Consider the following 12,154-nt stretch of genomic DNA (forward strand, 5'->3'; position numbering starts at 1 on the left):
TTTAGTAATTGGTGACACTGGGTGGTTGTAATATAGCCCTAGGGGTCATTTGATACTGTAATGATAGAAGGTTGTCACGGAGTCTGGAACATTGTCACTCTTGCCTATCAGTCATTTCTTAATAGTGTGAAAAACTGTTTCTTCTTCCGTGGTGGAGTCAGTGGGACTTCAATCTGTCTGTATTTGGTAGAATGGATTTTGAATCTAGGTTTTTCATAGCAGGGAAAAATTGTAATTCTTCTGAAATGTGGCTAAAATTAATAAATGTGACACATTTTTGAACTGAGAGCTGTTCCGGAGTACGATTTATTTGGCGCAACTAGTTAACAAGGAAAACTTCTCATCACGTCTCGGCGTTAATGCCGATGCTTTAATGTTTTCTTGTTATTATGGAAGATAAATGTGTCCCCTGCTTATATGCTCCTTTATTGCCAACACTGTAGACGCTGCTCTTTTTTTTAATGGACATTAATTTATAGTAAACCTAACACAATGGTCTCTTTGATAATACTATCTGCACTGTGGCATCAATGTACATGTATCTGATTAATTTAGTGTGCTTTCTGGGAGCACTTGGGTATATTCCACTGTCTAATGAAGTATTCGCTTTTTTCTCCACTCTCTCCCTTCCCGTTTTATGTCTTTCGTCTGTTCCTTCCCCTCGCTGGATTCTTCCCTTGCCTTTTCCCTGCCTTTCACATTTGTGTTTTTCTATTTTTTTTCCCCCCTCCAATGTCCTCTTATCTTCTCTTAAGTCCAATCTCCCAATAACCACCTCTTCATTTTCTCCATCTCTGGCATCTTAATAAGTTCTAATACATGCAAGCCATTGTATTCCATATAGACCAAACAGGTGCATCATTAATCTCGTCCCTTTGCAATGCTAGCTGTGTGTAATGGTAACTGGATAACACATTGTTTCCTATGTGAGCCAGGGCATCTATATTATCTACCATCACTCCCTAATAAATTACACCTGGAGATGTGGCAGTTTGTCTCTGTGCGCCTAACCATTGTGTTGCTGGACTTCCCCGGTGGATGAATGAATATAATACAAGCGTGTTCTCTAATTACCCCTTCATCTCTCCTGCTAACACCCACACATACTCTCTCTCATTCCCTCCAGGTTTTCAGCTGGTCATACACGTATAAGAGATTTGATCAAAATGACCTAAATAATATCGATAATATGCAGTCTTATAAGATAATTGTTTTGTACTGGCAATGTGAGTGTTGACCAAGATGGGCATTTTACACAGTATTTGAGTATTAAAATGTCAAAATAAATTCTATTTGCAATTTGCTGTAATACAGCAAATCATATAATGTATATAACAGCATGTCAGTTGACTATGCATATTTACCAGTGACAATACCACTTCAGTTAGCAAAAAATAATGCAGAAAACAATATTAAACATCACATGCAGCAGACAGCATATAAAAAAATAATATTAAGTCTTCAAGTTGGATGCCTCCAATAAAGTAAAATTTCATTGGAGGCAATAAAATTCTACTTTATTCTAAATAGTGACGTGCCATTGACTAGTTTAAGATTGTTAACTTAGCTGTAGCTGGTAAAAACAAAAATCTCCAGTATTGGAATATGTAGGAGTTGTCACTTGAAAACATGCTGTATTTTGGTGCCCGTGTGGGGAGACATATACTCGCATCCCTGAGTTTTGTTTTTTGTTTTGTTAACTGTTTAGTCTTTTAGGTTAAATTCAACTTCATTCAGCTTCACTCGACATTTAGTGATCTCTCCAGTCAACAGCATATTGATGTGGAACATAAGATCATTAATACCAGCGTAGTGTTTTCAAGTTTCGGATCATCTGTGCAAGTGTGTCTTTGAGTGCTTTCACACCCAATTTCGTTCGGATTCAGGGAGCAATTCATACAATTTTGTTTCATTGTTCGGTTCATGTTCACAGGGCAATCGAGACAAAGCAATCAAGACGAAGTTCTGACGGGCCCTCAACACTATGTTCTTGCACACTTTTGTGATTGGTCATAGTTTTGCAGAGGAAAATTGGATTTGAGGAGTTCAGGAAATGTGTGGGTACTATTGCTATTATGTAGTCCGTATACCAGTCTTCTGCATATGAACAAACAACATATTCAAAATATCAAAATATCAAAATATCTATCTATCTATCTATCTATCTGTCTATCTATCCTGTTTAAGATGAGAAGGTGCACTGCTGCTGCTGCCAGACGCCTTTGAAGGAGCAGCACTGTGCTGCCAGATACCTAATTACAAGGAAGTTGTGTCAGTCCACAGTTAACGTGTGTTCACGGTGCAAACGAACTGCTCCAGGAAGCGACTGCAATCGGGCTGAAACCACCCTCTCTAACTGGGCTCAGCTCAGTTCATCTGCTTCAGAACAGAGTGTGACTACTGTGTTGACATCAGCACAAACAAACCCACCTGTGGGATAAACGATCCCGGCTTCAGAACAACTCCCTAGGCATGAAAGCACCCCACATCCTAGAAAGTCTCCATTTGTAAACATATGCAGGCAGCTATCCAGTTAACTTGTGGTTGTCCTTTTTATGAGCCAAACCTACAGTGCACCTTTTGAACGTATACCATTCCTACAGAATATAGTGTCTTTGTTATCTCCTAAATGTGTCAGAATCCGCTTCAGTACAGGATTTAAACAGACAGCCAAACCCTAAGCTATTCAGTCAACAGCACTTGGGAAGTTTAGTTCACAGGGGAATAAACACAATCAAAAAATCCTTATCTCAGTGCTCTGAATCAGTTTGGGACGTATTTACTTACATTCTATTTCAGGGTCTAATCATCATTAGATGCCTTCAGTTGCCAAATCCAGATACTCTATTGACTAATACATGACACATGTTATCAGTACCACAGCTCTGAGTCCTTGGTGTGGATTATATTGTTTCAGTAAATGAGATTCAACACCCATCAGAACCAACATGTAGTCTACTCTCAGTATCAGGTGTTTTGTGAGTGGTTTATTTCACCACAAAGCTACTCAGCTACTGAGACTGACTTTTAAATGAGAGGAGGCACATGATTTTAGATATCTTGTTCTTATTTTGGCACTCTTTCAGACAACTGCCTTGTAAATGCAAAAAGTTGAATCTAACTAGATTCAACAGGGGATCTGAAAGATTTGCATTTGATGGAAGTTTGGATTTCCACTGAATAAAATTCAAACTCTCCCTAGAGTTTCAGTCAGACATCTGACCTCTATCAACTTTTTTTGACTGTCGTTGCAGTTCAGTTGAAAGTGCGTACTGTTGACCTATATGTTAATGCAACCTAAAACTACAGTATGGTGTCTGATATTGTACTTTTACATGGCTGAAAGTAAAACAGTTTTGGGGTTGCTGAACCTTTGATAGATGCCCTCAAAGCCTTCACACTAAGCCTGGGCTAAACATGTCTTACCTCAGTCTCTCAGCTAAACACTACACTGGTGTGAAATTTTCATTGCTCTCACCTAACTCTCGGTGAGACGGCATGTCCATTACCCAAAATGAGAATTCTTTTAAAAGACACAGAGAAGGGCATTACATTCAAGCGTGCCGTACTGACTGTGATCTAAGCAGATTGTGTAATAGGCTCTTTAACCTTGCTCTCGTTACAGTGGTTCATTTGTCCCATGGCGCCTCACAAAAATATTCTCATCAGCCGTGTCATCCAACTACATCACTCCCCAGAAATAAATAAAAATTGAAACACCATCTGGAAAACATTGGTTCTTAAAGTCACCCCAGTGTCCGTTTTGCGTTCTTTCTGTATCAGTGCTTCTTTATCTTTTTGTTCTTTCTCTGTCAGTGCGGCAGTGGTAAAGAACATTGTGTCTTTGCAAGCAAATGGCATCCTGTGGTTTTATTTATGTTGAGTTTAGCAAAATATAGGGTCCATATGATAGTACCGGGATGGGGGGGGGTACACCTTATTAATCTCTGTCAAATGCACAGTTAGGTGTCTGGGATAAACACACATGGCACACATGCTTAGGTTACATGTAAGCCTGAATGATCTCTCTCTCTCTCTCTTAAACACATGCACGCAAACACCGTCTCTGTCTTTGAAATGACTTTCCATTGACATAATGCATTCCCCAGTCCCTCACCCCAACCATCTCAGTTAAGTGCATAAACCCGAACTCTTACTCTGACCCCAACCTAAGTGTAAGTTTTACCCTAAAACCAAATCTAAATTGGCTTTTACCCTCAAAGAGTTGGACGGCTAGAAAAATGGCCCAGCCATGTTTGTATTCCGCAAGAGTTTGGCCCCAGCAACTAAATAAAACAATAAAAACAAGAACATAAAACACAAACACACACACGTGTTTGTATGGCTGTCTTTGTGAGGACACTGATTGACATAATATATTCCCTATCCCTTTACCCTAACCGTCTCAACTAAGTGCCTAACCCTAACCCTAATCCTAAACTTAACCAAATTGTAAGGAAGTGACGACCAGCCGAAATGTCCCCACTTGGTGTAAAACTCAAGGTGGTCCTCAGAAAGATAGCTGGACAAGAGCACACACAATTCTGCATAAGAACTTTGCAAATGCTGCGATAGACTGGCGACCTGTCAAGGGTGTACCAACAACTAAATATTTGTTCTTGTCTATTTACTTGCTTGTTTTGACTGAGAATTACATTAACGATTAGCCATTTATCAAAACTGATCTGCTAGAAAACACCAAGTCTAAACATATGAGAAAGGTAGGTTCCATGTCTTGTCTATGTGTACTTATTTTACCACAAACCTATGTTGTCTCTCTATCCCTGCAGCCTCTCCATAATACACACACACACACACACACACACACACACACACACACAAACACACACACATACCACAATGATACAATTTGTTGTACTGAGTCCAAGTCCAGGGATTGCCTGAGGATGGGCACCAGTTGGCGCCCACATTTGGCAGGTTCCACACTGTTAGTCAGATATGGGCTCAAGTGTATGGGGAGAATAGTCTTTTAAATGATACCTACCCCTCTGTCTGTGTGTTGACATGTTTGTGCTGTGCATGCAAATGTGACATACACACATACTGTACACTCATATGCTTGTGCATATGTGTATGTAAAGGATTGCGGACGTGCGCGCGTACACGAGCGTGCGTTTGTACTCGAATTTCCGTATTTGACGAGTTTTTCCTGAACATAAGCAAGCTGTCCCGTCCAACTGGTCCATTACGCCTGCAAGTGAAAATGTGTGGGTGCACTCATGCGGGCTTAATTTCCTAATTCTCACTTTTTCCTCGTTCACAACATCTTTTTGTAATGGATCTGTTTGTCCTTTCAAAGAAAATGAAAATGTGCGTTAATGTTTACTGCTTTGCTGCTACCAGTATCATTAGTGAAATCTCTAATGTGTTGTTAAAACATTCTGGGGCCCTCATCACATCACCACATTATGACCTTGCTTCATTTGAATATTTGATTTTTTTTTAATTTATTTTTTTTTGCACAGCCTTCTACTTTCATGTTGGTGCAGACCACAGTATTTTGTGGGGTTTTTTTGCAAATCTCAGTGGTAACAAAAACAAACTTTTATCTTTTGTTTTTGTGTCTGCCCGTGGGATTTTATTCACTTTTTTAGTTTAATTCTTTACAAATCGCTGCTTAGCTTCATTAGAAACTTTGGTCAGGGGTTATGTCTGCTATCAGTTTGCGAAATCACTTATCCTATGCTGAAAAAAACATGGTTAGTGCATGCCAAATATCCTATCCAAGAAGTGAAATGTTCTAAAGATAAAGCACTATTTTCTGTTAAGCATAAACATTTACCCAGTTTCTTTGTTAAGCTCTTTATTTTGCAATACTGTAGGAGGAAGGCACTTAATTGTCCCATTTAGAAAGCTTGACCTTGCTAGAATCTAATTAATTAGTGTGGTATGAAGGTTAATTAGTAACGGAGGATGTCCATGCATCATAAAGCCCCTTGTCTTAACCCACGGTGGCAGTCAGGCAGCAAAACAGTCATCAGTCATCCCCTTTGTGAGAAAAATCTGAAGCGATACTCAAACATTTAGTTCATCTCTGTCCGGCTCTTGCTCATTGACCCCGTCTGGGATGAAAGGCAAAGATCCGCCAGGTGGGATTCTGTATTTGAATAATCAATGGGTTAATGGGATGTCCCGTTGTATGTGATGGATGAGGTTTGTGATGTGGAGGGTGAAAGTTGAGGCCGTCTTCAGTGCCTAAAGCTAGACAGTGTGTACAGTGTAGCAGATGTAGAAGATTTTCAAGATCACTGGGAATGTTGGGAAGAAAACAAGACTGGTTAATTGGAAGCAACGCTTTTACGATGTAATTCATGTCGCTGTCATGCTTGAAAGACATATGAATTTGGAAATATGCAAAAATTAACTATCCTGACTCTGTCCAAAGGTAACAAAAATCTGCACTTCTGACAGTCACTATTTAATATGTCCTATCCACACATAAACAAAAAAATCATAAAAACACAACCAAACATTTTGCTTTTATTTCCTGGTATCTGGTCTAAGCCAACAAATAGTATGCCATAAAAAACATCCTTACGGATTCATTCCTATGTTAGTTATAAATGCTTCATCTGGATAAAGGGGCTCAGCTAGAAAGGTATGTCAACTGCTGTTTCTTGTGATATATTTCAGTCATGTGTAAATAAGCGTCCACTGCAAGGACTATTACGACAAAAGGGAATATTTCCTGGCCTTCTTCCCAAGGATTTTCAATCACAAGTGAACTTAATGGGTGGTGGTAGTGGTAATAGAAGGCTGCGCTCATAGATGCTAACCACACATGTCTATTCATAAAACTGTAATTGTCAAGCAGTTTAGAGGCAACTGTGTCACGGGCAGGGCTCCAGCATGCTTTCCGCGGCGGAATCAATGTCAATCAAGCTTAAACACACGGATCAACCGATAAAATGCAAACAGGGACGGGGAAAAACAAAAGCCAAGTCGTTGATATGTTAATGAATCCTCAGTTTGAGTTCTGGACACTCATGCTGGAACAGAAATGCATTTTATATGAGCTATAAATGCATAGCTATTTGCAGTGGCATTCAGGAAAGTTCACACATACAATTCTGTTGAACAGCACACGTTTACCCCGGCTGAAGGGAGCTTTATGATTCTGGTTCTCAATTTAGAAGTTGAAATGTGTATAATTGTGCACGTTCCACACAAGTGAAGGTCAAAAAGTCTACATTAGCTTGCTTAATTTAAAAATAAAAATGATTTTGTTTTTACCATGTAGTAAAATTAATTCATTCTCCAGAGAAAAGAGTTATGAACTTGAAGTGAGCCTTTATCCTCCTCTGTCTTCTCCTTTTATACCTTCATTTGAATTAGATAGTCTTTCTGAAGTGACATCAGTTTCTTTCGTAACACGCACACACTCACACCGTTTCTCGGAAATAAATGTTTCTTTTCGTTTGAAAAATAGCGTGCCGGCAAAATTCAATTTTTAGTCCTACGCTTTGTCCAATATACAATAAATGCTCTCCTTTCAGTTTTTCAGCTCCAGTCAAACTCTCCCAGCTCTTTTCCTTTTCTTTTTTTTTTTTAACTCCAGGGTCTTGTTATGTTCACTTAGGACTTAAAGGCAGCCATTTGTATGCCCTTATGTCCCACGGGGAACCATGCTCAAAAGCTACTACCTCGAGCTTTTCATTTGATTTTGCAATCAAAACCTTGAGAAAAATGCTCAAGCGGTGGTGGCTCTCAGACTGCTGAGCTGTGCAGTTTTCCATCTATCTGTGGACCGGTAATTGACAGGAAGGGTAGGTGAGAGGAAAGCTGCAGGAAGGGAGCCTTTTATTACTGTCACAGGTGTAGGATTGCACACCGGCCGCTGAGTCTGCATGGTAAGTCTGTGATTGGGGCGATGCAGAGTGGGGAATTTGAGACTTTGAGGGCATCTGGATAGATTGCCTGTCTGTCATGGCATCTTTACTAAACCTCCATACGTACAGGATCTCAACTTTGAGCGTTTCAGATGGAACAAATGATTTAGAAGGATGTGACAAGGAGAGTTATTCAAGTAACACAGCTGGTGGTGCCTTTTGTGTAGTTTGTACATTTTTCTTCTCATCCCTTTGTGATATGGACCATTGCTAAATTGCTATCCTTACACAGTAAGTGCTTCTGCAACCGGCAGATTCCAGGAGTGATTTCAACCACAATAAATGTAATTTCACATTGTATTTCTTAATATGCATATTGATTTCTTAAGAGCACGGAATAGTTGCATGATTGCACATGCAGGTGCACACTTGTAGGTGTCAGCCAATATCAGTGTGCCATGTCGATACAGCCTGTGCAGGAGCAGCGTACGTGCACTTACACTATAGGAAGGAAGAAAGAGTATGCGTTGCATGTGTAGGTCCAAAGCAGACGTAAGCTGAGAAATTGCAGAGGACTTGCAAGACTTCCATGGTAATGAGAAAGGGGACACTAATTCTTTCATTTGATGTTCTGTAATTATGGTGTCCATGGCCCAGTCTGGCACACTAGCCAGATTTATGTCCTCCACTGCTATGAAAGTGTGTGTGTGTTCGTGTGTGAGAGAGGAAGAGAGAGAAAGAAAGAGGGGATAAAGCGAGATAGAGAGTGGAGAGCTAACAGGCAATGGGAGAGGCAGAGTGAGCGCACACAAGAAATTTAAAGAGAGTTATAAAACAGAGTCTCCTGTCTTAAATCACAGGCTTTGCCCCAGTGGAGGTAGGCTGTGATTACTATGATATAAGGTGTTGGCTGAATACATTTACATCTTCTCAATGACAAATTCACCTTGCTGGGGTTCAAGCCACCGCAATTTCAGCGTAAAGGGGACTTGAGCATTCAGTACATCTGTTTTCACCGTGTTCATTTTGTCATCCTTTGGGGTGATATTTATTTTCGCGCTCTTTCCTGCTCAAGTGACGACACATTTGCCTCCAAAGTGGAGACACATCCACCCGGCTTATATTCAATGACTTGCAGACTTTAACTATTTATATTAAACCATTTATCCCTGCCCTTTTATAATATCCCCAAGGATGCCACAAGACCGGACGCTTAGATGTTTCAATCATCACCGTTTTACTTCCTAACTTTGAAGGTCATCAGCAAATCATTCCGAAACCACATGAGATCCTTAACCAGTAATGTCATATTTCTAATGGTATTCAGCTGTATTGGTTTTCTATAAAAAAATAAAAAAATAAATAAATAAAGGAAAAGAACAAGGTAATACCAGTTTGACAATGGTATTGACTGAATCCATAGGTTTCCTACATTTTGACTGCGGCACATGTCAACTTCGAATGAAAACGTTCTTCTAACTTTGCGTGCATGCAAATTCACAATTACGAAACAACAGAAAAGTTAATAAACAAACTGAGTAATACACCTTTCGGGCTTTATGCAAAGTAATGTAGCTGCAGTCTGCAAATGTTGTTTGCAGTATGTAGTTGACCTTCTGTCGCAGTGAGCCTAATTCGGTGACCTGCAAAGCTGTGTCTTTACACAAAGTCTCCCAAACACTGAGGGCAGCAGCTTTTGGTCTCCACTGAGCTAACAAGCTCTTCTAGCTTCAGGTGTTTGGCCCTAAAGCTGACATTACCTCATGTTCTCCCAGGATGCGACAGTGGGGGCTGAGTTGATGGGATGAAAAGCAGCCCTCCAGCCCAGTGTCCATATATTATGTTTTTTTCCCCCCCGGTTTGATCAAGTTCTGCTCTGTACCCTCATTTGATTCTTTTCATTCATTTCATTTCATTAACAGTGGTTATGTAATTTGGTGTTATTTATAGGGCAATGAATTTTCAGGTGTACCTCTGTAAATTCCCATGGCACAAACGTACATAAAGTATGTCCAGTCCAAATCACTTTATCTGTCACAACATAAACACTGCTTAATTACCCATATCCATTTATGTGAAATAAGTCTGCTTCATGAGCGCTTGCATGATACCCTTCAACAATACGTCACTTCTCAGTTTCTATTCTGTGATAATTCAGTTTCCTTTATTGTGTTTCACAGCACCCAGTAAGCTCACCGTGGTTGATCTTAACATGATAAAAAAAATAAAAAATAACAATCATAAAAGCTGTCCTTTGGTGTCCTTAATGACTGGGGGACGTTACAGCCTGTTTGTTGATGTGTGTAAGCCATCTCCCCGATGACCTGCGAGACTTTTAACCCTTTTAAAGATGATTTATTGCAAATACTCATTCTTTTTAATTATCCCTGCAGCTAGGTGTCCAACAGTTTTGTAAAGCCATTACTGAAAATCAATACCCAGCTTTTAGGTGATGAATTAATTAATGAAGTGTGAAGTTTACCCTGAGTGAGGGTCCACGGAAGAAGGCAAGAAAGCGACGCAGTGACAGAGAGGCAGAAAGGAAAGGAGACGTGGTTGAGGTGACGCCTAATGATTTCATATTAGTTGGTTTGGAGCATTTAAGCACTATGTTAATTGCACTTAATTTCTGTTTTGATTTAAGTAATTTGAGGGAAGGGCCTGGAAACAAACATTTCTCCGCTGGAGATGGGTGAGCAATTGCTTCCTCGAGCCTCTGGCATGCAGTCTCCCAGAGTGACTCAATGGATCATTATCCTCAGACGAATTCAGCTGAAAGAATGCAGGATTTGAAGCTTCACAGATTCTTTCTTTTGTTTTCTTCACTTTGATCTTTGTTCTTTATGTATGTTTCTTCCAAACTTAACCTGAATGTAAGCATTTTTTATTTTTTTTAATCTGAAAATGAAATGCACCTATTTTAAGCTTTTTTTTTAACTGTTTAACCACTGTGACTTTAAATAACATCCAAATTAGGTAGCCACTACTAATAATTGCGACCTGCCTATAAATTGTAAACACAGGAAATGGCAATGAATAAAAAAAATTAACTATGAGGGTTATCCATTTTTGTATGGATTTACATCTTTGCGCAGGACTGAAAAAAAAGTACAAGAAAAGTACGAGAGCCAATGAAATTCACTGTACCTGTGGGACAGAGAACAGAAGCAAGTAAGATGTATGTTTGTGACCCGAAGCCTGCTCCACATACAAGCAGATATATATATTTTACAACGTATGCAAAACATTTTCAAAACGCCTCATTCCATCCCACATCTAAATTAAACAGCCCTGCGGCTGAAATGACTACTTTTCTCAGAGTGCACTACCTTGCAACTAATAGTCCCCATTATTCATGGCCCTACAGCAGAGGTCACTGCCATGGGGTTTACTTTTTTTTTTTTAACTCTCTAAATTGGAAGTCAAGAGAAAATGAATCGAGACACCCACACATGGAATGAGCTATAGGTTTGACTTTGACTTGTCCTCAAACCGCAAAGTGGAAAAATAGTTTTATTTGTGTCATGTGGACTGTTGGAGATTGGGCTGGAGGTCAGCATGGGTGTTGATGTGTCAGAAATTCTGGATGAAATATTATGATGTTGTGATTGTGAGATTTTTTTTCTCTTGTGTTTTTACTTTTCATCTAGATTAATACTAATAGGTGTAATTCCAGTAGAAACAACCATCCCTTGTGTGGCTTAGTGATTTCTTCGGCTAGTTATTCAATAAAAAGCAAAAATGCTGCTGTATATTGTGAATCAGAGTCAACATGTCCAGTGCAGTTTCCACAAGAATATTCTACAACATGTGCCCACCGGTATCTGATCAGATTTGATCAGTTTTATACAGGTATATTTGTATCATAATTGGCTACTTAACTCATTATTTTTTTTCTGATATTCAAAATTGTGTAACCATGAAACATTTAATTCATAATATGATACATCGGGAAAGTCCAGTGCCGTCAAACTGCACAGCTGATCCGCAGATAAGAAGTGCTTTTCCTTTTACCTCATCTTAAAATCTGATACGTCTGATGTCACTTGGAATAAGCTTTATGAAGATATTATTCACCTGAAGCAATATACTGACCGTCCACTCCACAGCCAAGTCTTCAATTTTCCACAACCGCCAAGGGGAAGTTGTTTCTGATAAGACATCTGATGAACGGGTGATTCAAAAAATAAAATTAAGCCGATGGGTTGGAGCCTGAAACAGTTTGTCACCAAGCAAGTTCAAGGTCTGGCTTTTGAAAATGGAGACATTTTGCCATAAGATTGAAAAATCCCCTTTAGCTGGTG

This window comes from Chelon labrosus, assembly GCF_963514085.1.
Source record: "Chelon labrosus genome assembly, chromosome: 12".
Lineage (NCBI taxonomy): Eukaryota > Metazoa > Chordata > Actinopteri > Mugiliformes > Mugilidae > Chelon > Chelon labrosus.